This window comes from Schistocerca gregaria, chromosome 10 (assembly GCF_023897955.1).
Source record: "Schistocerca gregaria isolate iqSchGreg1 chromosome 10, iqSchGreg1.2, whole genome shotgun sequence".
Taxonomy (NCBI): Eukaryota; Metazoa; Arthropoda; class Insecta; order Orthoptera; family Acrididae; genus Schistocerca; species Schistocerca gregaria.
The window spans coordinates 218128475-218154447 of record NC_064929.1 but is presented as its reverse complement, the minus strand read 5'-3'; the positions used below and the strand labels follow the sequence as shown (position 1 = coordinate 218154447).

General features: G+C 44.4%; 1 protein-coding gene across 1 annotated transcript in view; it reads right to left on the bottom strand.

Moving 5' to 3' along the window:
* The window catches only part of LOC126293252 (angiotensin-converting enzyme-like), a 1024671-nt gene that overhangs the window by 220736 nt on the left and 777962 nt on the right, over positions 1 to 25973 (bottom strand). The window lies entirely within an intron of this gene.

The following is a 25973-nucleotide window of genomic DNA, read 5'->3' as shown; positions in this document are numbered from 1 at the left end:
TTTCCGTCGAATGTTTTATATCAAAGCCAATATGTCAAAAGAAAAAGATGATATTCCGGGACACATACGGGAGATGCCTTATAATAACTGCAAAACGCGTCTGGATGTGCAAATATCTACGTGAAATACACAAAACGCGTTGTCTTGTAAACTACTGCAAATTAAATTACAACAAATGTCCGATAACAGACTGGACATGCGGCAGCGGCATACGACTTCCTAAATCGAAAGTCATTCGAAAGCTGCGGGTTGTTGGGGAGTTGGTAAGAGAGAGAGGAAAACAAACTAATTGACGAGGGAGTGAAAGACGTGGTTACATTAGTGAAGATGAACTGCAATTGGGAGGGCCATCATAGCAGGCGGAAGGATCGTAGACTCACCAAACAAACTTCGTCCTGAATGTTGAAAGATTAAAAAAAAGACAGCGATGAATACCTGTTGGAAGGCGGACAGATGTCATTTGAGAACAAGATAAGCACCACGGATGAAAACAGCACTGGGAGAAAAGCTTACAGTACTTCGTTTACGATACTGCAGTGCCTGTGTTATTTTGAATTACGATGCATTCATGCATGTCCAAAGGTACTTCGCACCGTAATTCAGAATTAAACAGGCGCTGCAATATCTTATTTATTCGCCGACACCGGACAAGCAACTTTCAGGTACGGGAGTATACGTAATGGATGTACGAGTACAGCTTGTAGACGCATGTTTGACGGCAAATGGGTGTGGCCGGGATTCGTACACGGATAGCCAAACTGCAAGGCAACCGCTGGCAATAACCAGGATATCGGGGATGGAGTCCCGGTCCGCCACAAATTTCCATTGTCTTCGTTCCATTATGCAGCTGATGGTTGCACATATCCTCAATTGCAAACATATTTAATGTATTATTTGTTTACGGCTACGACCACAATGTGTGCAAGCCAGGATCACGAAGTCTAAATGTTTGCCAAGAAACTGACTGTCAGATACTTTCTGCCATTTGTTTACATGCGAGTTAGTAACAAAGAAAAGAAAGGTAAGTTTTTGAACGCGGAACCGTAAACACCAGCTCTTGGCAGCATCGCAAATTAGGGCACAGGATTTAGTGAGAGCCTCGCTGTTTGTAGAAAGAGAAACGAACTGCAACGTCAATGAGAGTTCGAAACCAGCACGAAGCGAACTTCGTCCCACTTCGCGGGTCACGGTCGAGCGCCTTCTACGGAAATCGATAGAAAGATGTGATACGAACAGCGCCAGCTGTGAGGGAGAGTCCAAGGGAACACAGAGAAGTGCATGAAAGAAAATGTTCCTAGTTCATATCCATACATACATAAAAAAGTATGTTTCTTGGTGTTTTGTGTGTGTGTGTGTGTGTGTGTGTGTGTGTGTGTGTTCCACATCTCCTCCTAGACAGTATTGTTTAAAAAAAAGTCTTGGTTGCAATTTTAGTTTTTTTATTTTTCAATTAGGCATTTCACCGTACTTAGGCATATTCAGGTTAATCTTGGTTTGGTATTTCTTAGAAGGATCCTATAAACAGCGTAGCCAAAGGGCATCGTCGAATACATCAGGCCAACCTCGCCTTCGTTAAACTCATTAAAAACTTCCTAGATTGACGTGAGCGACTCCAAGACCTGCATAACCCGTTCCCGTTCACAGGAGCGAGTAACACAATAAGATGGGGCTCAGGTAGTAAGCATGATTATTCGACCTACGCCGACGAAGAGGACAAGGAACAAATACAGACGTTACTCTCGTAACAGCAAACACAGCAAATATCATTCAGCATAGGAATGTTATAGGAAACGCCACGACAATTTAACAACTTTTACTTTAGGCGAAAGAGAGTGGCGATGGGCCATGGGGCGGGAGGCACAAATTAAATTACAAAAGAACTGACTGGGGGCGCCTAGCGAGGGAGTGCGACATTCCTCCATTACCGGAAGGTGACATGCATGAGGACATAGACGTGGACGAGGGAGCGGAGGAACTGGTTGAGTGCAGTGTGAAGGCTGCTGTACCAACTAGGGCGAAGGCCACGGCGGGCTCTCCGTCACCATGGTCTGCCGAACTAGGAGAACCTGCGTCAACCTGTCTGAAGGCTGAGGAGCCACAACCCGCGCAGTGCCGCCTGGCAGGAACCGCACAGGTGGCAGTTGCTATACAGAGAGGCAAAACACAGGTTCCAAAACGAACTGCGAGAGGTGAGGACGCGAAGTTGGGAAATCTACGTGCTAAACCAGCTAGTCATGGACCCATGGGGGGCTGCCCTATAAGCTGGCAAGGGAGAAAATCCGCTCTCCTCTGGAGTTATCGACAGTGAGGCACGGGCACAGGACGACGGAGTCTTGGCAGGAGACTGCGGCGGTCCTCCTGCAGTCCCTGCTGTCTGACGGCAGTAGGGGTGGCGAGACTGAAGCGCAACGGCAACCGAGCAATCAAGACCAAGATATATACAACAATGAGACGGCTGTCTACGCCTTCTCTGAGGAGCCCATATAAGATCACTGCAAAGAGGGAAAGCACCTGGGCCAGACGGCATTGTGGCCCAGGTGGTGCAGTTCCTGGCCCCCAGCTGACTACGCCACTTACTCATCTCTACAATGATGAGTGCCAACGGCAAACGAAGCTTCCGGGGAAATGGAAAACAGAAAATGTAGTCATAATAATAAAGAAACGACCTGATAAGGACCCAGCAGAAATAAAGTCATACAGGCCGATTTGCTTGTTAGATCTGTTTGGAAAGATACTGGGAGAAATTGCTAGCTGACAGATTGGCAGAACACCGAGTGTTGTGCCGGATGAGCAGCAAGCAGTTCGGCTTCTGGCCGGGACGGTCGGCATCTGATGCAATTGCCCTGGTGGCCGAGGTCTGTGGCTCGACCCCGCACAAGTACGTGGTTGGCATCGTGGTGGATGTCAGTGGCGCCTTCGACAACCTGTAGTGGCCTTCGCTCTTCTCCTGCTTACGGGAGAAAGAGTGTCCAGATCCGATATACGGATGCCTGAGCAGCTACTGTAAGGATCGGCAGGTCTGGCTATCATCCCCTAGCGAGAGAGTTGGAAAAGCAATCACTAAAGGATGGCCCAAAGGATCCGTTTCAGGAACCCTCTTCTGGGACATCCACATGGAGCCACTACTAGACAGGTTACAACAAAGCGAGGAAGTGGTACAGGTGATAGCCTACGCAGAAGACCACCTCCTGTTGGTCGGCGGCCGTAGCCGGGAAGACGTAGAACCGAAAATCGAGAGAGCCATAGAGAAACTCCAACAATGGTGCCACATGACCAAAATGACAATCTCACCCACCAAATCGACGTACCTGTTGTTAAAAGGACATCTAATTAGAAATCCCAATGTTAGAATTAACGGCTCACCAGTTCTCCGGCGACGTGAGACACGCTACCTAGGAGTCATCATTGATGAGAGATGGAACTTCGAGAAACACATTGACACCGTAACCCAGAAAGCTCTCCAGATATTAAACAATCTCAGCTCGATAGGTCACTAAAGATTGCATCTCCTCCCCACACCTAAGTAAACTTTACCATAATAGCATCCTAACCTCAATTGTGGGTTACGGCTCGGGAGTCTGAGCGCACAGGCTCGCGAGGGTTGTGCCCGCCATGACAGTGAGAAGGGTCCAGAGAAGTATGATCTTGAGATCTGTGGGGGCCTACAGAACATGTCCAGGGGGGGGGGGGGGCGGCTATTAGTTATATTGGGGCTCTGCCCTCTGAACATCAAAATAAGGGAACAAGCGGCTTGGTACTGGGCAAAAAAAAAGGGGAATAATGAGAAAATTTTAGACATCATGGGTGTAAGGGTGGAGGACAAAAGGGAAATAAGGAAAAGAGGGGATGAACTTTGGCAGGAGTCTTGGGAGGTAGAAGAAACTGGACGTAGAACTTTCCAGTTCATAGCACATGTGAGGGAGCGCTTGGACATGAAATATTTTGAGCCAACACGAGGACTGATCCATTTTATTACTGGCCATGGACACTATCCGACATACGTGTGTCGATTTGGGAAGAGGGCTACAGCCGCGTGTGACTGTGGCGTGTCACAGGGTAGTCCCGACCATGTGGTTTACGAGTGCCCCCTCTTCAGTGATGTTGCGACTACATTTCGAGACAGACTTTCAAACCACGACACATAACTGCTTAGACGTGAGGACACTTTCCAAATGCTAAATACATTGGCCAACGAGGTATCACGGGAAGTTTTAACAGAATACTTGAGGGACATGAACTGAATAACCGAGACAACCAACACTGCGAGCAGAGCCCTATTCCCATACCGCCTGGGCGTGGATTGGCCGGCTTACCATCATAGCTGGAGTCCGCCACGTGCAGGATTAGGGGGAGCGGGGGTCAATGCTACCGGATGTGACGCAGGATAAGTTAGTTTTTGAGACTTAGTGTAGGGAAAATATGTTAGGGAACTGCAGCGAACCAACCTCGTGGCCTGCCCAGTGCCAAGGGCACGCTCTTCGGGTTTAGCTCGATGAGCGAGGCTATCAAAAGTAGGTTTATCTCTCTCACTGGCACACATGTGACGCTGCAGCCGATAGGAACTAGTTGCAAGAAATAGATACAACTCCTAGGTACTATACATTAAATGCCCACTGTATGTAATACTAACTGTAGCTCACCTAAAAATTGTAACTAGCTACAATATAAGTACCAGTTGTATAATTATTATGACCCACTTATCAGATGAGGAAGTGGGTTAATATTGTATAATTATTATGGTTTGTAATAAAGATTTTAAAAATCCACAAAGTGTTAGCTGAAGAAGTGCTAGAGGTGAGAGCCTACGAAGATGACCTCCTGTTGGTTGGCGGCCGGAGCCGCGAAGAAATTTAGCCGAAAATAGAGAAGGCCGTCGGAAAATTGCAACTGTGGTGCCGAAATACAAAGATGTCAATTTCACCAACAAAATCTACTTACCTTCTGCTAAAAGAACAGCTAGTGAGAAATCCTGCTGTGAGAATTGAGGGCTCACCAGTCCTTAGGCGAAATGGGAAACTCTACTTAGGTATTATCATCGATGAAAGGTGGAATTTCGGAAGGCAGATTGAATACGTGACCCAAAGAGAATTAAAAGTACTTAATAACCTTATCTCTCTGTATCTTATAAAAGATTTCACCTTCCCCCTTACCTGATAAAATTGTACCACAATGGCATACTAACGTCAGCAGTGGGTTACGGCTCGGGAGCCTAGGCACACAGGCTCACGAGGGTGGTGTTCGCCATCACAGAGAAACATGTTGTTATGATATGTGGGGGCTTACAGGAGATCTCCAGGGGGGGGGGGGGAGGCATTAGTGATAATGGGGCTCTGGACGTCAAAATCAGGGAACAAGCCGCATGGTATTGGGCTAAGAAAGGTGATGATATCAAAATAGAAGACTTTTGTGAGTTCGGGTTGAGGAAAGAGGCGGGGATCTATGGCAGGAATGTGGTAGAACTTTCCGACTCTTACCAAAGTTAATAGAAAGCCAAGGTATGGTATATTTTGAGCCATCCCGGGGATTGCTCCATTTTCTCACTGGTCATGGGCCCTACTCGACATACCTATGTGGGTTTGAGAATAGGGCTACGGCCTCGTGTGACTGTGGCGCACCGGAGGGTACTCCCGATCATGTGGTTTACGAGTGCCCCCTTTTCGATGATGTAGCAGCTACACTACGACAGCAACTACCAAACGACACATACGACTTACTGAGACGCGAAGAGACATTCCAAACCTCGAATGATCTGGCTAACGAGGTATCACGAAAAGTTCTGACAGCATACCTGAGGGACATTCGTGATCAATAGCAAACTACCGAACGTGTCCTAGTACCCTAATCATGTTCCGCCTGTGCATGGACAGGTCGACTTATAAGTTGGAATCAGACAGGTGCAGGGCTAGGGGCAGCGGGGTGCACTGACTTCACAACAGTGACGTGTACCGCACTTGATGTAGGTTAGTCATTGGTCAGCAGGATTTAGAAATAGAAACCGGAATAGTAACCTGCAGCGATTAGTAATTTCGGCCTGCCCAGTTTTAGGGGCACGCTCATCTGGTTTAGCTCGATGAGCAAGGCATTGCAGTGGGTTTATAGCCACACTGGCACACCTGTGACGCTGCAGGCAGTTGAGAGTAGCTATAAGTAGGTATTAGTGTGTACAGATTAACGTAGAACTTAAGTTTGCCCATTAATCTGTACTCTCTGTAGTTCACAAGTATAACTAAAATAGCTGCAAATAACAACACTGTAACACTTAAGACCTACTAATCATTAAGGTGGTGGGTTACATTTGTATAATTATAATGTATTGTGAATAAAGAATTTCCTTTTTTTAAAATATCCACAAAACGATGTACAATAAATTGCTGCATGACAATAATTTGTAAATCATACAAACCTGAGAACAGAAATGTAAAATTATTAAAATTACTATAAAACTATACAGAAATGAAGTTACAAGGTCGGAAGCCTTTTAGCTTCTGTTTTACTAACCATTTCACAATAATTTTAAAAAAATATTCGTGTATTTGGGGATCTTTTATCAACACGTAACAGCAATCATGCTGTAGTTAAAATACACGAATAATTTCAAGTAAGAAGTCATGAAGACACTACGGACACGTGTAGGTGCCAGCAGTCAGTTTCTCAGCCGGTCTGGCGGTGCTCTGGCTGCAATGAAATACTCAGCAGTGCGTGGTGCGAGACACGAGCATCGGGCAAATTACTCTGCGTGTTGTGGTTTTCACCTTCACTTAGCGACGCATCGTTCATCTCGTCTGTCACATACCTAGCGATGTTCTAGGACGAGTACTTGCACAGCTGGCCGAGCAGACATGCAATAACCTTTTATCGAGCTATGTCGTAACACGGTTGTGCTGTTAAAATGCACTCGCTATTCTATACTTAATTTTATTTCTGTATAATTTTACATTGTTTGACTGCATTCACAGATATGGGGATCTTAACAATGCTTACCGAAACTGGTAATCGATAGGAAAGGTTGTTTACAAATGATCTTCGCTACCGAATTCACCACCTCTCAAGTAATTACTACAGAATGGCTCTGAGCATTATGGGCTTAACATCTGTGGTCATCATTCCCCTAGAACTACTTAAACCTAACTAACCTTAGGACATCACACACATCCATGCCCGAGCCAGGATTCGAACCTGCGACCGTAGCGGTCACGCGGTTCCAGACTGAAGCGCCTAGAACCGCACAGCCACAGAAGCCGGCAATTCTACATATCGCCCTTTACTGTTCAAAATGAGTCAGCTAAAAACAAACGTATTGGCGAAAAGACTCGGGACTGACTGTTACATTTGAGTATTCGTGATGTGCTACGCCCGAATCTTGTGGATAGACGCAGCGTACGGGTAGAGTGTAGACGCGATACCTGAGCAGTACGTAGCAGACAAGGCAGAGGTCGGAAATCTACCGGTGTTGGATGATCTACATCTACATCCATACTCCACAAGCCACTTGACGGTGTGTGGCGGAGGGTACCTCGAGTACCTCTATCTGTTCTCCCTTCTATTCCAGTGTCGTATTGTTCATGGAAGGAAAGATAGTCGGTATGCCTCTGTGTGGGACCTAATCTCTCCGATTTTATCCTCATGGTCTCTTGGCGAGATATACGTAGGAGGGAGCAATATACTACTTGACTCTTCGGTGAAGGTATGTTCTCGAAACTTCAACAAAAGCCCGTACCGAGCTACTGAGCGTCTTTCTTGCGGAGTCTTCCACTGGAGTTTATCTATCATCTCCGTAACGCTTTCGTGATTACTAAATGATCCTGTAACGAAGCGCGCTGCTCTCCGTTGGATCTTCTCTATCTCTTCTATCAACCCTATCTGGTACGGATCCCACACTGCTGAGCAGTATTTAAGCAGTGGGCGTACTGTAACCTACTTCCTTTGTTGTCGGATTGCATTTCGTTAGGATTCTTCCAATGAATCTCAGTCTAGCATCTGCTTTACCGACGATTAATTTTATATGGTCATTCCATTTTAAATCACTCCTAATGCCTAATCCCAGATAATTTATGGAATTAACTGCTTCCAGTTGCTGACTTGCTATACTGTAGCTAAATGATAAGGGATTTTTCTGTCTATGTATTGGCAGCACATTAAACTTGCCTAAATTTAGATTCAATTGCCATTCCCTCCACCATGCGTCAATTCGTTGCAGATCCTCCCGTATTTAAGTACAATTTTCCAATGTTACAATCTCTCGATATACCACAGCATCATCTGCAAAAAGCCTCATGAACTTCCGATGTCATCCACCAGCTCATTTATATATATTGTCAATAGCAACGGTCCTATGATACTCCCCTGCGGCACTCCTGAAATCACTCTTACTTCGGAAGACTTCTCTCCATTGAGAATGAGATGCTGTGTTCTGTTATCTAGGAAGTCTTCACTCTAATCACACAATTGGTCTGATAGTCCATATGCTCTTACTTTGTTCATTAAACGACTGTGGGGAACCGTATCGAACGACTTGCGAAAGTCAAGAAACACGGCATCTACCTGGGAACCCGTGTCTATGACCCTCTGAGTCTCGTGGACGAATAGCGCGAGCTGGGTTTCACACGACCGTCTTTTTCGAAACCCGTGCTGATTCCTACAGAGTAGATTTCTAGTCCGTAGAAAAGTCATTATTCTCGAACATAATACGTGCTCCAAAATTCTACTACTGATCGACCTTAGAGAGACCTATAGTTCTGCACATATGTTCGACGTCGCTTCTTGGAAACGGGGATGACCTGTGCCCTTTTCCAATCTTTTGGAACGCTACGCTGTTCTAGAGACCTACGGTACACCGCTGCAAGAAGGGGGCAAGTTCCTTCGCGTACTCTGTGTAAAATCGAACTGGTATCCCATCAGGTCCAGCGGACTTTCCTCTTTTGAGCGATTTTAATTGTTTTCTATCCCTCTGTCGTCTATTTCGATGTCTACCATTTTGTCAACTGTGCGATAATCTAGAGAAGGAACTACAGTGCAGTCTTCCTCTGTGAAAGAGCTTTGGAAAAAGACATTTAGTATTTCCGGCCTTTAGACTGTCGAACAAAACAGTGGCTAAGGTGTATCTTCAACACTGCAGACAGAATGTATCCACATGCGTTAATTTCCGCACGGGACAACCGCAAGTGCTTGACGTCATGTTGCTTCCGTGGAACGGTTCGGGGTCATTGGTGTTCTGCTACGGATTGTGTCTCCCCCGATTTCAACGTGGTACTTCAGGAAGTCATTTGTACAAGCAGTGTATGGGCTGTAGCAGCGGCAGACGACCCAACAGGGCACTCAGCGCCTTCCCACAACTCTTGGTGCCTCGTTGTGAGAAGCTACGGAGAGAGTGAGGAGCAGGCAGGACAGGATGGCACGGGGAACTGGTCTGCATAGCAGAGAGGGTGCGGCAGGGCTTTACGATGACCTCGTGAGCTGCGCTTAGCTCGTAGCGGGCCGCGCCTGCGACTTCGCGTCGAGTGTAGAAAGCCGCCGTTCGTCCCGAGCTGTCGGTCGGTGGGTGGGTGGGTGGATGGGTGCCGGCAGACCAGTTGCCGTGCGAGGGGCCGGCGAAGCTGTGACTTCAGCCACTTTCGGTCGCGGGGATGCACAGTGCAATGTAGTTACGGTACAGCAGGGCAGGGGGACGTCGCCTGAGCCAGTTTCACGGCCTGGTGTTGGACGCCACCTTGGCGACTTGCGCTTCGGTGGAGATGAGATGAAGTAACACGGATACCCTCCCACCGGGAGTCGAATCTGGCAGCCCGCGGTCCAGGGATAGTAAAAACCGACTAGTTAAAACGGATACGGGTATTTTACTTCTGAATCATCGGTACATTTTGGTATTTGATTGGTCTCCCTGAATGGTATATAGGCAGGGTGAATTAACTCAAGGTTCGTAAGAGTATACTGAAGCAGAGGTGGTAAAATACACTATCGATTGTGTACCAGCGTCGCTGTTCGACGGCGATCGCTGCTTCGAGGTGTTATGGGTAATGTGTTAGCGTAACTTCAGATCGAGAGAATTACGGAGGATTCTCAATTGTAAAGATGTTTTGTAGGCGTATCTGATGTGTGCTCGATATAGACACTACTGGCCATTAAAATTGCTACGCCAAGAAGAAATGTAGATGACAAACGGGTATTCATTGGCCAAATATATTATACCAGAACTCACATGTGATTATATTTTCACGCAATTTGGGTGCATAGATCCGGAGAAATCAGTACCCTGAACAACCACCTCTGCCCGTAATAACGGCCTTGATACGCCTGGGCATTGAGTCAAACAGGTACAGCTGCCCATGCAGCATCAACACGATACCACAGCTCATCGAGGGTAGTAACTGGCGTATTGTGACGAGCAAGTTGCTCGGCCACAACTGACCACACATTTTCAATTGGTGAGAGATCTGGAGAATGTGATGGGCAGGGTAGTAGTCGAACATATTCTCTATCCAGAAAGGCTCGTACAAGACCTGCAACATGCGGTAGTGCATTATTCTGCTGAAATGGGTTTCGCAGGGATCGAATGAAGGGTAGAGCCACGGGTCGTAACACATCTGAAAGTAACGTCCACTGTTCAAAGTGCCGTCAATGCGAATAAGAGGTGACCGAGACGTGTAACCAATGGCACCCCACACCATCACGCCGGGTGATACGTCAGATGACGAATACACGCTTCCAATGTGCGTTCACCGCGATGGCGTAAAACACGGATGCGACCATCGTGATGCTGTAAACCAAATCGGGATTCATCCGAAAAAATGACGGTCTGCCATTCGTGCTTCCAGGTTCATCGTTGAGTACACCATCGCAGGGGCTCCAGTCTGTGATGCACCGTCAATTGTAACCGCAGCCAGGGTCTCCGAGCTGATAGTCCATGCTGCTGCAAACGTCTTCGAACTGTTCGTGCAGACGGTTGTCGTCTTGCAAACGTCCCCATCTGTTGACTCAGGGATCGAGGCGTGGCTGCACGATCCACAACAGCCATGCGAATAAGACGTCTGTCATCTCGACTGCTAGTGATACGAGGCCGTCGGGATCCAGCACGGCGTTCCGTATTACCCTCCTGAACCCACCGATTCCATATTCTGCTAACAGTCATTGGATCTCGACCAACGCGAGCAGCAATGTCGCGATACGATAAACCGCAATCGCGATAGGCTACAATCCGACCTTTATCAGAGTCGGAAACATGATGGTACGCGTTTCTCCTCCATACACGAGGCATCACAACAACGTTTCACCTGGCAACGCCGGTCAACTGCTGTTTGTGTATGAGAAATCGGTTGGAAACTTTCCTCATGTCAGCACGTTGTAGGTGTCGCCACCGGCGCCAACCTTGTGTGAATGCTCTGAAAAGCTAATCATTTGCATATCACAGCATCTTCTTCCTGTCGCCTAAATTTCGCGTCTGTAGCACGTCATCCTCGTGGTGTAGCAATTTTAATGGCCAGTAGTGTACTTACTCCCTGCGAGCAGTAATGATTTTTTTTTATTTGCAACATACTATGATGTTTGCTAACTGTAAAAGGAATCTCAACAGAAGTTGGAAACAATTAAGGTAAAGGAAGTTGCTTTGTTACTAATGCAATGCGCGTTTTCGTAAGTGATAGTTGAGACAATGCAGCACTCACATGCAATGATTTCATAAAGTTTGCTGTTAATGTATGATCAGTTTATTGAGTATGTTAATTGTGAGCGTTATTAATTTTCGAAGAGTCAAAATACAAGTTTTAAACTTAGTGCCACATTGTCACTTAACCAAAGTCAACACCAGTTCCCAGATCCATGTTTATTTTGATTAACTATTTTTCTCGGGAAATTGTTGTCTCAGTCATATTCGATTTAATTAAAATGTATCTTAAGCAACAGCCTTCTACAATAGCTGTTTGCTAACCATACAATTCAAAGTACTAACACAGAACAGTGCAAATAGCGTTACCATTGCGCAGATAGATATAAGAAATTCTGTTACTTCACGGATAGCATTAACTGAGAACCGGTCAGAGTGGCCGAACGGTTCTAGATGCCGGCACGGTAGCTCAGCGTGTTCGGGCAGAGGGTTAGCTACCCTCTGTAATAAAAAAACTAAGTGAGTGGATCAATAACGTACTTCAACGGGCGTCAGTTGGCGTCCGCCACGAACAATTGAAACGAACAAAATGAGATGTATATATTAAAAAATAAATAAAAAACAGAGGCGCTACACTCTGGAACCGTGCGACCGCTACGGTCGCAGGTTCGAATCCTGCCTCGGGCATGGATGTCTGTGATGTGCTGAGATTAGTTAGGTTTAAGTAGTTCTAAGTTTTAGAGGACTGATGACCTCAGATTTTAAGTCCCGTAGTGCTCAGAGCCATTTGAACCAGTCATTGAGCACAGGGACCATTATTTTCAAATTGATGAAGTTTTGTTTTATTACCGGAACCAATTTCAAATCAATAGTGTTGTATCAGATTCAGTTTTTTGTGTTACGTAAATTCAAGCAGTTTTGGTTTGATTTTAAGTTTTTGACGGGTTACATTCTCTCAGGTAAATCAAATTTACATTCCCGCAGTCAGGAAAATTCAGTACACGGCAAAGCGCATAAGCGACGACATAAAATACACGTGGCATGACCTATTAGATGTTACGCGATTACATACTGTCGGCGAAACGCGCCCCATCTGGCCTTTATCGTAGTTTCTCTACTGTTGTCGTCGGATGTTAATCCTATCACATAACAACACCATGTTTAATCTGAAAATATTTTAGGAACTGCTGTATCAATGAAATAGAATGTCACATGCGCTTTTGAAGTTTAAGAACGGAATGAGCCACGATAAACTTGCGACATCATATAAGGAGAAGAAATAATTCATTCATAGTTTGCAATAAAAACAGAAAGTAGCCGATGTGCTGCCTCTGTCTACTTAATATGCCTTTATTTGCTTGTGGCTTCTGAAAACGGACCTACTGACATGAAAAATACAGTCTTGAATTTAAGTCTTCACCCTTTAGTACTGATTATTCGTATTTACCGAATAGTGGCATGGCCTCCGATTACAACATGATTTTTGAGCAGTTTGAAAACACTAGAATCGACAGAATACCAGTGATTCTTTTTTGGAGTGTTAACCACTTTTTTAGAGAAGGGCAATGAACGGGTGACGGACTATTTTTATTTTATCTGCTTATTTAATATTTTGGTTCTTTGTATCTTGACACTTAGATGCAAAATTTTAGAATCATTTTTCGATTCTACATTTAATACAGGAAATAATCGGAATAAAAATCCGAAAATCAGCTATTTGAGAGAAAGATTATTTTCAGTAGTTTAAACACTCATGTTAAACTAGCGCTGAAAAAAAAGATATAGCCGAAAACCGGTTGTTTCTGATATAACCACCATTTCTACCGCGATCTGCGACAACAGGTGAACGCAGTGAATGAAGGGCACTAGAAGTGTACGAAGAATGGTGGAGCTGGAACGGAACCGAGTGACCGCTCCGGTTTGAATCCTGCCTCGGGCATGTATGTGTGTGATGTCCTTAGGTTAGTTAGGTTTAAGTAGTTCTAAGTTCTAGGGGACTGATGACCAGAGATGTTAAGTCCCATAGTGCTCAGAGCCATTTTCTTTACTACTTGCTCAATGTACAGATTTATCAACATCAGGGATAGGCTACAGCCCTGTTTCACTCCATTCCCAACGGCGGCTTCCGTTCCGTGACGCTGGACTCTTAACTGCCGTCTGTACAAGTTGTAAATAACCTTTCGCTCCCTGTATTTTACCACTTCTACCTTCAGAATTTGAAAGACAGTATTCCAGTGAAGATTGTCAAAAGTTTTCTCCCAGTCGGCAAGAGCTATAAACGTAGGTTTAATTGCTTAACCTATTTCTAAGGTGTTTTCTAAGGTAAGTACTGATTACTTCCTTCTTTCCTTAAGAGTCGTTTTCCATCTCAGCTCCTGATGTTCATACAGCTACTTCTTAACACATTTACACATTAACATACTTCTCGTATTTGATGCCGGATGACACTGTGCCAGCCACACAATATTTTACCGAAACAACTGTTCGACACATTCGAGCAGCGGCACCTGCGGTCTTCATTGCGTAGCCAGGAGGAGGAATTGGAGATGCGTGAAGAGGCGCTCACATTCGGACAACACCCACCGCCCTCTACCGGGAGTCGAACAGCGGCCTTCCGCGCACGGTACCGGGTAATGACTGCGCTGCCAGGCGCTACCTTACGGCGAGCCTGATGCAATATCACGCCGCTTGCGGGAACTGGAAATATGTGGCGGACGTAATATTACGTCACGCCAGTTACGATGATTTTCCGCGGTGTGTAAGGTATTTTTACGGCTTCCGGACTCAACTGTGAGGTCTGTAGGCTTCGTAGATGGCTGTAACACAGTCACTTGAGCAGTTCATTGTATTTGAACTCATTTTCTTTGTCTCTTTCTTCCTAGCCGCCTCCATATGACGTTCGAGTTCCCTTTGTTTCGTGATTTTTGTCCCTTTTTATGCTGATTATTTATTCAAAGTATGCAGTGCAGAGGAGAAAAGTCTGGAGAAGATAGTTTACAATGCTCTTTACGAGTCTACAGATGACGTAAACGAATTATTTGACGTCCATTCCGATTACACGTCATCAGAAAATTGTAGTATTTCTAGACTTTTTTTTAAGATGAGCTGCTGCATACTTTTTTTGTATTATTTTGACAGGTTGTGTTGTTATGAAGTTTTTCCTCCGGATACATCAGGGAATGAATGCGAGTGTAAGAGTCCAGTGAATCCAATGTTCGACTATGTATCCCTCCATATCTCAATTTGCATCACACTATATTCCACTATTTTCTTCTTCTTGCGTTACGGCCTCTGTAGGACCATGGGTAGCCCCTTCGTGGACTGCATTTTCCTCTTCTTCTCCCAGAACATCTTCATTCTTTCTCTTCTTCTTTCCCGCTCTTCTTCCGAGATCTTCAGTGTCCGTTTCTCCTGTCGGCTCCACTAGTGACACTCTAATCTTTTTCTGTATTCTTCTCTGTCATTGATCTCCAGCATATTGATCGGCGTATATTCGTTCCTCCAATTTTCCTTTCCTCCGACCTTGATCCCCAATTCCAACCAGTCCTTCCGAAGTTCAACAAACCACTTGGTTCCTGTCTTTCCCGTTGTCCTCTCTGCTGTTTCCCACGCTCTCTTCGCCATTCTGTCCACACTCGTCCTAACTACATGTCCAGCAAACCTTGCCGTTTTGAGTCTGATTTCCCCGGATATTGTGATGTTCTTGTACAATTCTTTGCATCTACCTCTCTCCACCTCTTTTGGGAATTAGTATTTTTCTCTCTTCTTTCTCTAGTTGTTCTGCCCCATTTCATCCTAGTGTCATCGTCCCAGCTGCATATAATATTGCATTCCTCACCGTTGTCTTGTAGTGGCTTATCTTTGCCTCAGTGGATATATTATTTTTATTGTATATCTCTCACGTCATGCAGAAGGGTGCTCTCACCATCTTTATCCTCTCTGTTATTCCCTCCTTGCTCCTGTTTCTTCCTGTTATAAATTCTCCCAGGTATTTAAATTTGTCCACCAATTGCACAGTGCCTTCCGGTGTTTCGCAGTGGTATTTAATGTCTTTGTCTTGTTATAGGCGATCCTCAGCCCTACTACGAATGCAAAATCTTGCTCTGACCTTGTGTTTTGTTTGTTCCTTTAAATGAAAATTGGCTGCAAAACAGAAATACCACGTGTTTGCTTACATATTTGAATATTAAAATTCCTTTTAAATTTTTTTTCTGAGATGACTACCGTTAAATTGAAATTTCATTTGCTTATTAAAGATTTAGCTCCTACAATAGCAAAAATTAGACAGGTATTTAAAATCTTTTGAATTTCCAACTACATCCATGTACACACGAATTAACACTCTGCCATGTGCTGCGTTGGGTCGTTAATCGTAGGGTTTCTTTCCTCCCCTTTGAATTTAGCGGTAGGCAGTGCTGTATTCAAGGCAGCACTTGGTCTAAATCTCGAACTGTCGAATCTTGCACCTTTGAATCTTTCACCTTTGAATCTTTCACCTTTGAATCTTGCACCTTTGAATCTCGCCACTGCCGAATCTCGCCACTGCCGAATCTCGCCACTGCCGAATCTCGCCACTGCCGAATCTCGCCACTGCCGAATCTCGCCACTGCCGAATATCGCCACTGCCGAATATCGCCACTGCCGAATATCGCCACTGCCGAATATCGCCACTGCCGAATATCGCCACTGCCGAATATCGCCACTGCCGAATATCGCCACTGCCGAATATCGCATTGGGTGCATTGTCAAATGTCGCAGGTCAGTTGGTATGATTGTCTGCCATATGGGTGTGTATGGCACCCTTAAAAAACCAATCCCAGGACGATGACGCTGAGGCTGGAACGTGCCATCGTCGCTTGTTCAGACAGTGTTCCGCTGCCGCTGATTTACCAGGCTGGCCCAGGCGAGTGTGGCGACTGTGTTGAGCACAAGGTCCCCGCATGCTGCGACAGCACAATGTAAGACTTCCCACACTGACGTGCGATCCTATATAAGCCGTGTTTTCTGAGGTCAGTTGGGACGTTGATTGAACGTAACAGATTCCTCAGTTAACTTGACTTACATCATATTTCTTGAGGGTTCTTTAGATTCCTACAGAAATGCCGCCAAATTACAGTGCGTTAAGCCGTCGGCACATGGAACGTGCTGTCGGACGTTAGCGTTGAGCGCGCCAAGTTCGACGTGCTGCTGAACGCTCAGGAACGATGCGACTTGTGCACACGGTACGTGGACCCCAACGTTGCATACGCGATCGAAACGTACTCCAGCAGCAGTTGAGGGATGTTTCTAGTTCGTAAATCACATTGTTTAGTCAACGGGCGCGCATAAAATTCCCACGTTCGGTCTATTAAAACGCACATTTCCTCCATCGTCCACGAAAAGGAAAGTACCATGTCCAATCAATAAGGACACAGGTTTCCAAAAGTTCCATTACAAACAGTGCGGTACAAATTTAGAATACTTCTCCGCATAAGATAAACATTATTTCATCATTCCCACATTTTAGTAAAACCCCAAGGTCAGTCTTACTTAATCACTGTTCCTACCCAGTAGCAGAATCTTTGCAACATGTGAATTACGAAGCGCAAAAGAAAAAGAAGCAAAATATCTTTATACAAGTAGCGCAAGCTGTCCTGTAATTAAACCAATCGAACAAAGTCATGCCTCAAAAACGGGTGAACTTATATTTACATAACATCAAATATTATAGCATATACTTATATTAAACTAATAATAAAGTATCAGAACTGTTGTTGTTGTTATAATGTTACTTAAAAACCGTCTTGATTGCAAATTTTTTATTCATATGACCGGTTTCGGTTCATTCAGAACTATCTTCAGATCTGTAAAAATAATGATACTAATTTACTATTTCACGGAAGCAAATCTTTTTCATCCTATCCAATCAACATCAAATGTACCAGAGCGTACCTGATATTTCAGTTACAGGAGTAACCCGTCCAAATCCAGCGATTTTCACATGCTACGTCACATAAAATTGGTTGGAAGAGTGCACGTCATTTATATTAATTATAACACTATTATCGACAGGTGGCGTCTGGTACATTTGTTACATTCCATTCGCACATACTGTATTCAGTAGATCTTTTTTATTAATTAAAAATACTTAATTAAAATATGTAGATGTCAAGGTTAAAATCTGTACTTGTCAGCAAGAGGGCCGCACAGAAATTGAAATATAAACCCACAAAAATAAAGATCCGGATTTAATCCTCAAAGAGCAAAGCGAATTCAATCACAACGCCTATTTTAGCATTTATGACGACCTACTAAGATGACAACTGCTACGTGTGGAGATCCAGGCCGAGGGATGAGAGATGGTGAGCGGTGGAGAAGCCGGAAGACGCGTGCAGCGCCTGGCGTCGTTGACGGGGCCCTCCTGTGCGGCCCTCTTGCCCGCGGCGATGGACATCAGTCGACTGAGCGGACCGCGGCACAACACCGAAATGGCGGGAAACACGGAAGCAGACCGTAGAGGAAAACAAGTTCACACCATCACCATAGATATATAAATCGCCCTATGTTTTTTAGATCGTACAACAATGATAATTTTACTGTTTTTTTTATTAATGCTGACAAGTACAGATTTCAACCTTGACATCTACATATTTTAATTAAGTTTTTTTAATTAATAAAAAAAAGATCTACTGAATACAGTATGTGCGAATGGAATGTAACAAATGTACCAGACGCCACCTGTCGGTAATAGTGTTATAATTAATATAAATGACGTGCACTCTGCCAACCAATTTTATGTGACGTAGCATGTGAAAATCGCTGGATTTGGACGGGTTACTCCTGTAACTGAAATATCAGGTACGCTCTGGCACATTTGATGTTGATTAGATAGGATGAAGAAGATTTGCTTCCGTGAAATAGTAAATTAGTATCATTATTTTTACAGATCTGAAGATGGTTCTGAATGAACCGAAACCGGTCATAAGACTAAAAATTTGCAATCAAGACGGTTTTTAAGTAACATCATAAAATCACTGATTGCTGTTATCCCATAAGACATTATGTCTGTTTTTGCAAAGTTGTTGTTGTTGTTGTTGTGGTCTTCAGTCCTGAGACTGCTTTGATGCAGCTCTCCATGCTACTCTATCCTGTGCAAGCTTCTTCATCTCCCAGTACCTAATGCAACGTACATCCTTCTGAATCTGCTTGGTGTATTCATCTCTTGGTCTCCCTCTATGATTTTTACGCTCCACGCTGTCCCCCAATACTAAAATGGTGATCCCTTGATGCCTCAGAACATGTCCTACCAACCGATCCCTTCTTCTGGTCAAGTTGTGCCAGAAACGTCTCTTTTCCCCAATCCTATTCAGTACCTCCTCATTAGTTATGTGATTTATCCATCTAATCTTCAACATTCTTCTGTAGCACCACATTTCGAAAGCTTCTATTCTCTTCTTGTCCAAACTATTTATCGTCCATGTTTCACTTCCATACATGGCTACACTCCACACGAATACTTTCAGAAACGACTTCCTGATATTTAAATTTATAGTCGATGTTAACAAATTTCTCTTCTTCAGAAACGCTTTCCTTGCCATTGCCAGTCTACATTGTATATCCTCTCTACTTCGATCATCATCAGTTATTTTGCACCCAACATAGCAAAACTCCTTTACTACATTAAGTTTCTCATTTCCTAATCTAATTCTCTCAGCATCACCCTATTTAGTTTGACTACATTCCATTATCCTCGTTTTGCTTTTGTTGATTGTCATCTTTTATCCTCCTTTCAAGACACTGTCCATTCCATTCAACTGCTCTTCCAAGTCCTTTTCTGTCTCTGACAGAATTACAATGTCATCGGCGAACCTCAAAGTTTTTATTTCTTCTCCATGGATTTTAATACGTACTCCGAATTTTTCTTTTGTTTCCTTCACTGCTTGCTCAATATACAGATTGAATAACATCGGGGAGATGCTACAACCCTGTCTCACTCCCTTCCCAACCACTGCTTCCCTTTCATGCCCCTCGACTCTTATTACTGCCATCTGGTTTCTGTAGAAATTGTAAATAGCCCTTCGCTCCCTGTATTTTACCCCCGCCACCATCAGAATTTGAAAGAGAATATTCCAGTCAACATTGTCAAAAGCCTTCTCCAAGTCCACAAATGCTAGAAACGTAGGTTTGCCTTTCCTTAATCTTTCTTCTAAGATAAGTCTTAAGGTCAGTACTGCCTCCCGCGTTCCAGAACTAAATAACGCAAATGCTACGGGAAAAAAAAATTTGCAAGTGTTAGGACGCGAACCGCCGCCCCAACAAAGTCCTGACGCTACTCATTACGCTAAACCAACAGCAGGCTAACACATTTTGCAAATATTGTTTTACCTCTTGCTAAAACGTTAATCGTAGATAATTATGTTATTAATTGAAATTTAATTACAACAAATTGTACGAAGAACCATGCATTTTGGGTGGATTTTCAGTGTGTCGCTGCCTTCAAATAGCCTACTCTCATAATACGCAAGTTACAATAATTCTTTTTCCATGAATACCATGTTTCTCATTAATTTATTGGAACGAATCACACAACTAACACCGGATTTTTGCAGTGATTCTCAATTTGCTGGTCCTCAGAAACGGCATATATACATATAGGCTTGAAATGATGCCAACATGGCGCCTCACAACTCTGTACTGAAGGTAGACGGCGTGCGTGTGACGTAGGTGGCGTTGTGCCACCACATTGGTCGACGCTCAGACGCACGCTCAGAGTATCTGACATGCCAGATACTGCTCTGCACGTTCGCAAAGACTCCCGAACGTGCTGTTCCACGCTGTGACGTCAGAAACTCGGCACGCTCAGTACTCAGGTGCACGGTCCTTGTGGCGACGGCTTTAAGTTTGGTCGCTATGCATTACGTATCTGTTTATCAGAGTGACCGCTCTGTTGGAATACTGTTCTCAGGTATTGCAGCCCAGCTGGTAGGCTGTCGGGATCTGAGAGCCGACGTGCTCTAGTGTCTACAGGGAGCGCGAGGCTCTGCAGCGTCGAGCAGTGCGATTACAACTTCTGGCCTGCAAATACAGGGTGTACCATAATTAATGGGGTAAACGCATACAGTTGAAAGTACACGATACTAGAAGCAAAAAAAGTCTCTTTAAACACAAGATCGAAAATGCATACCTTAAGAGCTACGAACAATTTTTCATCTTCCATACTGTGAAGCAAATCTCTTATACTGCAAGTTCTTTGTTTTCCATATTTTGTGAACTGGTAGTATGGACCAAAACAAGAAAAGAAAGTCCAGTAAACATGCTCTCTAAAATGCATTCCTTAAGAGCTATGAGCACTTGTTCATCTTTACTACTTTGAAACCCAACTCTTCTAATGAACAAGTGCTCGTATGCATTTTCCATCTTACGTTTACTTTGTTTCGCTTCTAGCATCGTGTACTTTCAACTGTATGCGTTTACGCCATTAATTATAGTACACCCGCTACAATGCCATGTGAGTCGGTCTGAAGCAGACACAATGTCCCAGCATTGCGTCGGTATTTGTTTTAATCATGGCATGCGGAAATGGTAGGTCACCATGGCTGTACTGATTTGCCATCTGAGCTCTTGACATCAGTAAAGTTGCTCCTGTTTTTCTCCAAATGTCTCTCTAACATTCCTACAGGTGGCAGCTATCCTTCACCAAGTTAAGCATAGTTCTACAGCCTGCTTAGCCATTTTGCACAGTCTGCTTTTTCTGTACGTTGGTACTCGCTTCCGCTTAATTAATTTGATGAATTTTTATATTTTCTCGTTTTATCAATGAATTTCAGTACTTACACATTTTGTACATGGCTGAAGCAGCAACGGTAGGATGAAATGTTCTTGATGAAAAAAAACCAGCCTGTCAGTTGCAAAATGATATGTTTATTAAAGCCAATTTATCACGGTTTCAACGTTTAGAAAACGGCTTCCTCGGAAGGAAATACTGACAACTGGGTTACATGTTGTTGCCCGATACGTAAAATATAGGCAAAAGACGTGAGTCAAGTATCAAATTTCACCTCTGTATTAATGCACTGCCTACGCACTGGTGGTGAAATACCAAATGACAACAGTCATGGTGCGTATGTTTTATTTATTACAGAAATGACATTTTACATCTTACTCACGCCTTTCGGTGACATTTTAACGTTACCTGTGCCACACTATGTAACCAAATTCACAGTATTTCATTCTGAGGAAGACGTTTTTGTAAATGTTGAAACATTGCTAAAGGGGTTTTAATCAACCTTCCATTTTGCAATTGGCTATTTATTATTTCTACATGAGAAAATTGAGTATCTTGTGCGTCATCCAGAATTTTTACTGGGCTTTATCTATTTGCCTCTTTGATCCTCTGCTGCTTTCACTACTTCCTCTATCATGGCTATTCACCCATCTTCTTTGGGTTCACACTCCTGTTTAAGTCAATTATTTCCAATGGTACCCTTGAAAAATCTCAGTAACCTCTGGTTCTTTCAATTTGTCCAGGCCTTATCTCATAATTTCCCACCTTTCTATACTACCTTCAGTTTCAATCCACACTTCATTATCAATCCCCTTTACGTCAGATTTCGTTACCTGTCTTACCATTATGTAATGAATATGAGACATTCCTGTATCCCCAAGTGTTTCGCATTGTCACGGTTTACTCTTTCATTCCTTATCCCAGCCAACACTCTCCTACTATTTTTTTCTTCCTTTTCCAACTCCAGTCCTTCATTACAATTAAATTTCCATCTTCCATCTCTGTTATATTTGGCACCAAAATCATCTGCTGATTTTGATAAGATACGGAACGGTGTGACGTGCATGAGGTATGCTTACCATTTCACTTGTCATTTTATCAAATACGTTGGAAAATTCTAGCTCAGTGTTACTGTCGCTTCAGTCCTCAGTTGGGAAAAATCTGAAGCCTTCGGTCAAACACCGCAGTTACTTCTACATCCACCAGCCTCCTACAGTGACGTAGGGAAGCAGCACCAAGAACTGCACTGCCGAACGTGAAAGAGTTGTCTAGACGACAGGTATGTGGAGCAAGAACGCTGCTGCCACATAAATTGCGTTCGCGGTAGACGCACGCTGGGTAGCTGCCGCTTCTTTATGACGCTACTTGGACGGAACGTTGCCGTAGAAATGACGCTGCGAGAGCAGTGTGGGTTTACGGTCGTGGCCCGAGGAAACGGTTTCCTCTCGAGGCAGAAGACAGGAATACGAGGCGAGGAGAAGTCACATACCTCTGCCGGTTAGGTCTTAAGCCGTCTTTGTTTCCCGTTTCTCTTTCTGTCAGTTGCCTCTGTGGCTGCAACCTTGTTAGCGGACTGTCCCTCCACCACTCCACGGCCCTGCGTCCAAGCGGAAGAGTCATACCGCACCGTGGCTGTAGCGCACATTCTCCAGCTGGTATGGCAGCGCCGACAAGAGCCTCATCAGTGCGTGGTTCGTGAAGTGCTGCATCAGCTCTGAACATGCCGACAGTACAGATGACAACAGTGTCCGTCTGGTGGACATACAATGCATCGGTTGATTGAGCTGCAGCAGTGTGGAACCCGAATGAGGTTTGTGTGGCCCCCATCACAGGGAGGCCTCCAACATGACGAGTTGGCGGACCTCCTGTCCTCGCGAAGGACGCGATGCAACACGGGAAGCTCGGATATCACTCGATTTCAGTTGAGTCCGACCAGCTCACAGAGAGCACATAAAAATGGCAATAAACAGCACGAGTTGGTTGGTTGGTTTGGGGGAAGAGACACAACAGCGAGGTCATCGGCCTCATCGGATTAGGGAAGGATGGAGAAGGAAGTCGGCCGTGCCCTTTCAAAGGAACCACCCCGGCATTTGCCTGGAGTGATTTAGGGAAATCACGGAAAACCTAAATCAGGATGGCCGGACGCGGGATTGAACCGTCGTCCTCCCGAATGCGAGTCCATTGTGCTAGCCACTGCCGCCACCTCGCTCGGTCAGTACGAGTACATAGTGCGCAACCTGCTGCCCTCGGAAGGTCACGGTTCGCGACAGATGGCACTCGATATAACGACCGTCATGAGGATGCGCTGCCACTATCGAAACTTCCCCACTCTCTTGAACACGACAGGCAGACGTCACAGACTCCGCAACTCAGCGTCAGAAAGCGTTTTAAATTACTAATCGTTTCCGAGACAGTGGTACGCAGATCAGGAAGTCCCTTTCGCCAAGAGACTTACAAAATTGGAACACCAATTTCCTTGTACCATCAGCACTATTTTCACTACACGAAATACAAAAATCTACAAAATTACTTAATAGGTTGTAGCTTAAAATAATAATTGTCAGCTAACATGTGCCCTGTATTTATTAATGTATCTGTGTAGCAATTACCATATTACTACTTATATAACATGTCTGTTGCTGCATTACGTATACAGGAAGTGCCAATAAAATTAAAAAAAATAATTGTAAAAATTTCATGACCTAAAGCTGAGGTAACAGCCTTCCTGGAAAGGGAAGTAGTGAAAGCAGAAAGCAGAAAGCAGAACCTACGAAAAGGAAAACGATATAGAAAATAAAGCAGACACCTATGAGAAGGTACGTGTGACATCTGCATGGACAATTAAATGTGGAAAATAAGTAAAGATACCATAATAAAATTTTGTAAGATAATGAAATTTCACACCTGCTTGTATGAAACAGGACGTTTGACTGACTCAAAGAAAGCTCTTAAAGCAATTGGAAAAAGCAGAGGTGAGTTCCTAAAACCTGAAACAGTTCCCAGGGGAGAAGATAAAATAATTACATAAACGGGTAGTTAGATACCGACCATGCATAAAGCTGAAGCTAGTAGTAAGTAACAGATGTGGCAAGATCTACATGTTCCGGAAGTCAGAGCCGCAGTGGAAGTCATACATCATTAACTTTAGCGAAAACTTCAGAGGACAGACCGAGGAAAATATGGCGAAACCCCAACAGGTCTATCTTCAAGGCCCATCTAATACCCAAGCGACAGAAGAAGCCATTAGGCGCGCCACGCTAAGGGGAACGTCGTGGGCGTCACACCTGTAGGGTTTCTGTACGGGACGTATCACAGTTAGAAGACGGTCGTGAGAAACCCAGCTCGCGCTATTCGTCCACGAGACACGGAGGGCCATAGACACGGATTCACAGGTAGATGCCGTCTTTCTTGACTTCGGCAAGGAGTTCGATACAGTACCCCACAGTCGTTTAATGAACAAAGTAAGGGCATATGGACTATCAGACCAATTGTGTGATTGGATTGAAGAGTTCCTAGATAACAGATCGCAGCATATCATTCTCAATGGAGAGAAGTCTTCCGAAGTAAAAGTGATTTCAGCTGTGCCGCAGGAGAGTGTCGTAGGACCGTTGCTATTCACAATATATATAAATGACCTTGTGGATGATATCGGAAGTTCACTGAGGCTTTTTTGCGGATGATGCTGTAGTAAGTATATCGAGAGGTTGTAACAATGGAAAATTGTACTTAAATACGGGAGGATCTGCAACGAATTGACGCATGGTGCAGGGAATGGCAACTGGATCTCAATGTAGACAAGTGTAATGTGCTGCGAATACATAGAAAGAAAGCTCCTTTATCATTTAGCTACAATATAGCAGATCAGCAACTGGTATCAATTAATTCCACAAATTATCTCGGAGTAGGCATTAGGAGTGATTTACAATGCAGTGATCATATAAAATTAATTGTCGGTAAAGCAGATCCCAGATTGACATCCATTGGAAGAATCCTAAAGAAATGCAGTCCGAAAACAAAGGAAGTAGGTTACAGTACGCTTATTCGCCCACTGCTCGAATACTGCTCAGCAGTCTGGGATCCATACCAGACAGGGTTGATAGAACAGATAGAGAAGATCCGACGGAGAGCAGCGCGCTTCGTTACAGGATCATTTAGTAATCGTGAAAGCGTTACGGAGATAATACATAAACTTCAGCGGAAGTCTCTGCAAGAGAGACGCTCAGTAGCCCGGTATGGGCTTTATTGAAATTTCGAGATCATACCTTCGCCGAGGAGTCAAGCAGTATATTGCTCCATTCTACGTATATCTCGCAAAGAGACCATGGTGATAAAATCAGAGAGATCAGAACCTACACAGAGGCATACCGACAATCTTTCTTTCCACGCACAATGCGAGACTGGACTAGAAGGGAGAACCGATGGAGGTACTAAAGGTTCCCTCCGCTACATACCGTCAGGTGGCTTGCGGAATATGAATGGAGATGCAGGTGTGGAAGCGGCCGCTTGGGGCGCCAAGTTGAGTGCAAGATTTGTATACAGTGCGAATAAAAATTAGTGGCGAACAATTACACAAGTAAAGGTGAAACTGTATGATAAATAGCCCGGATGGAAAAA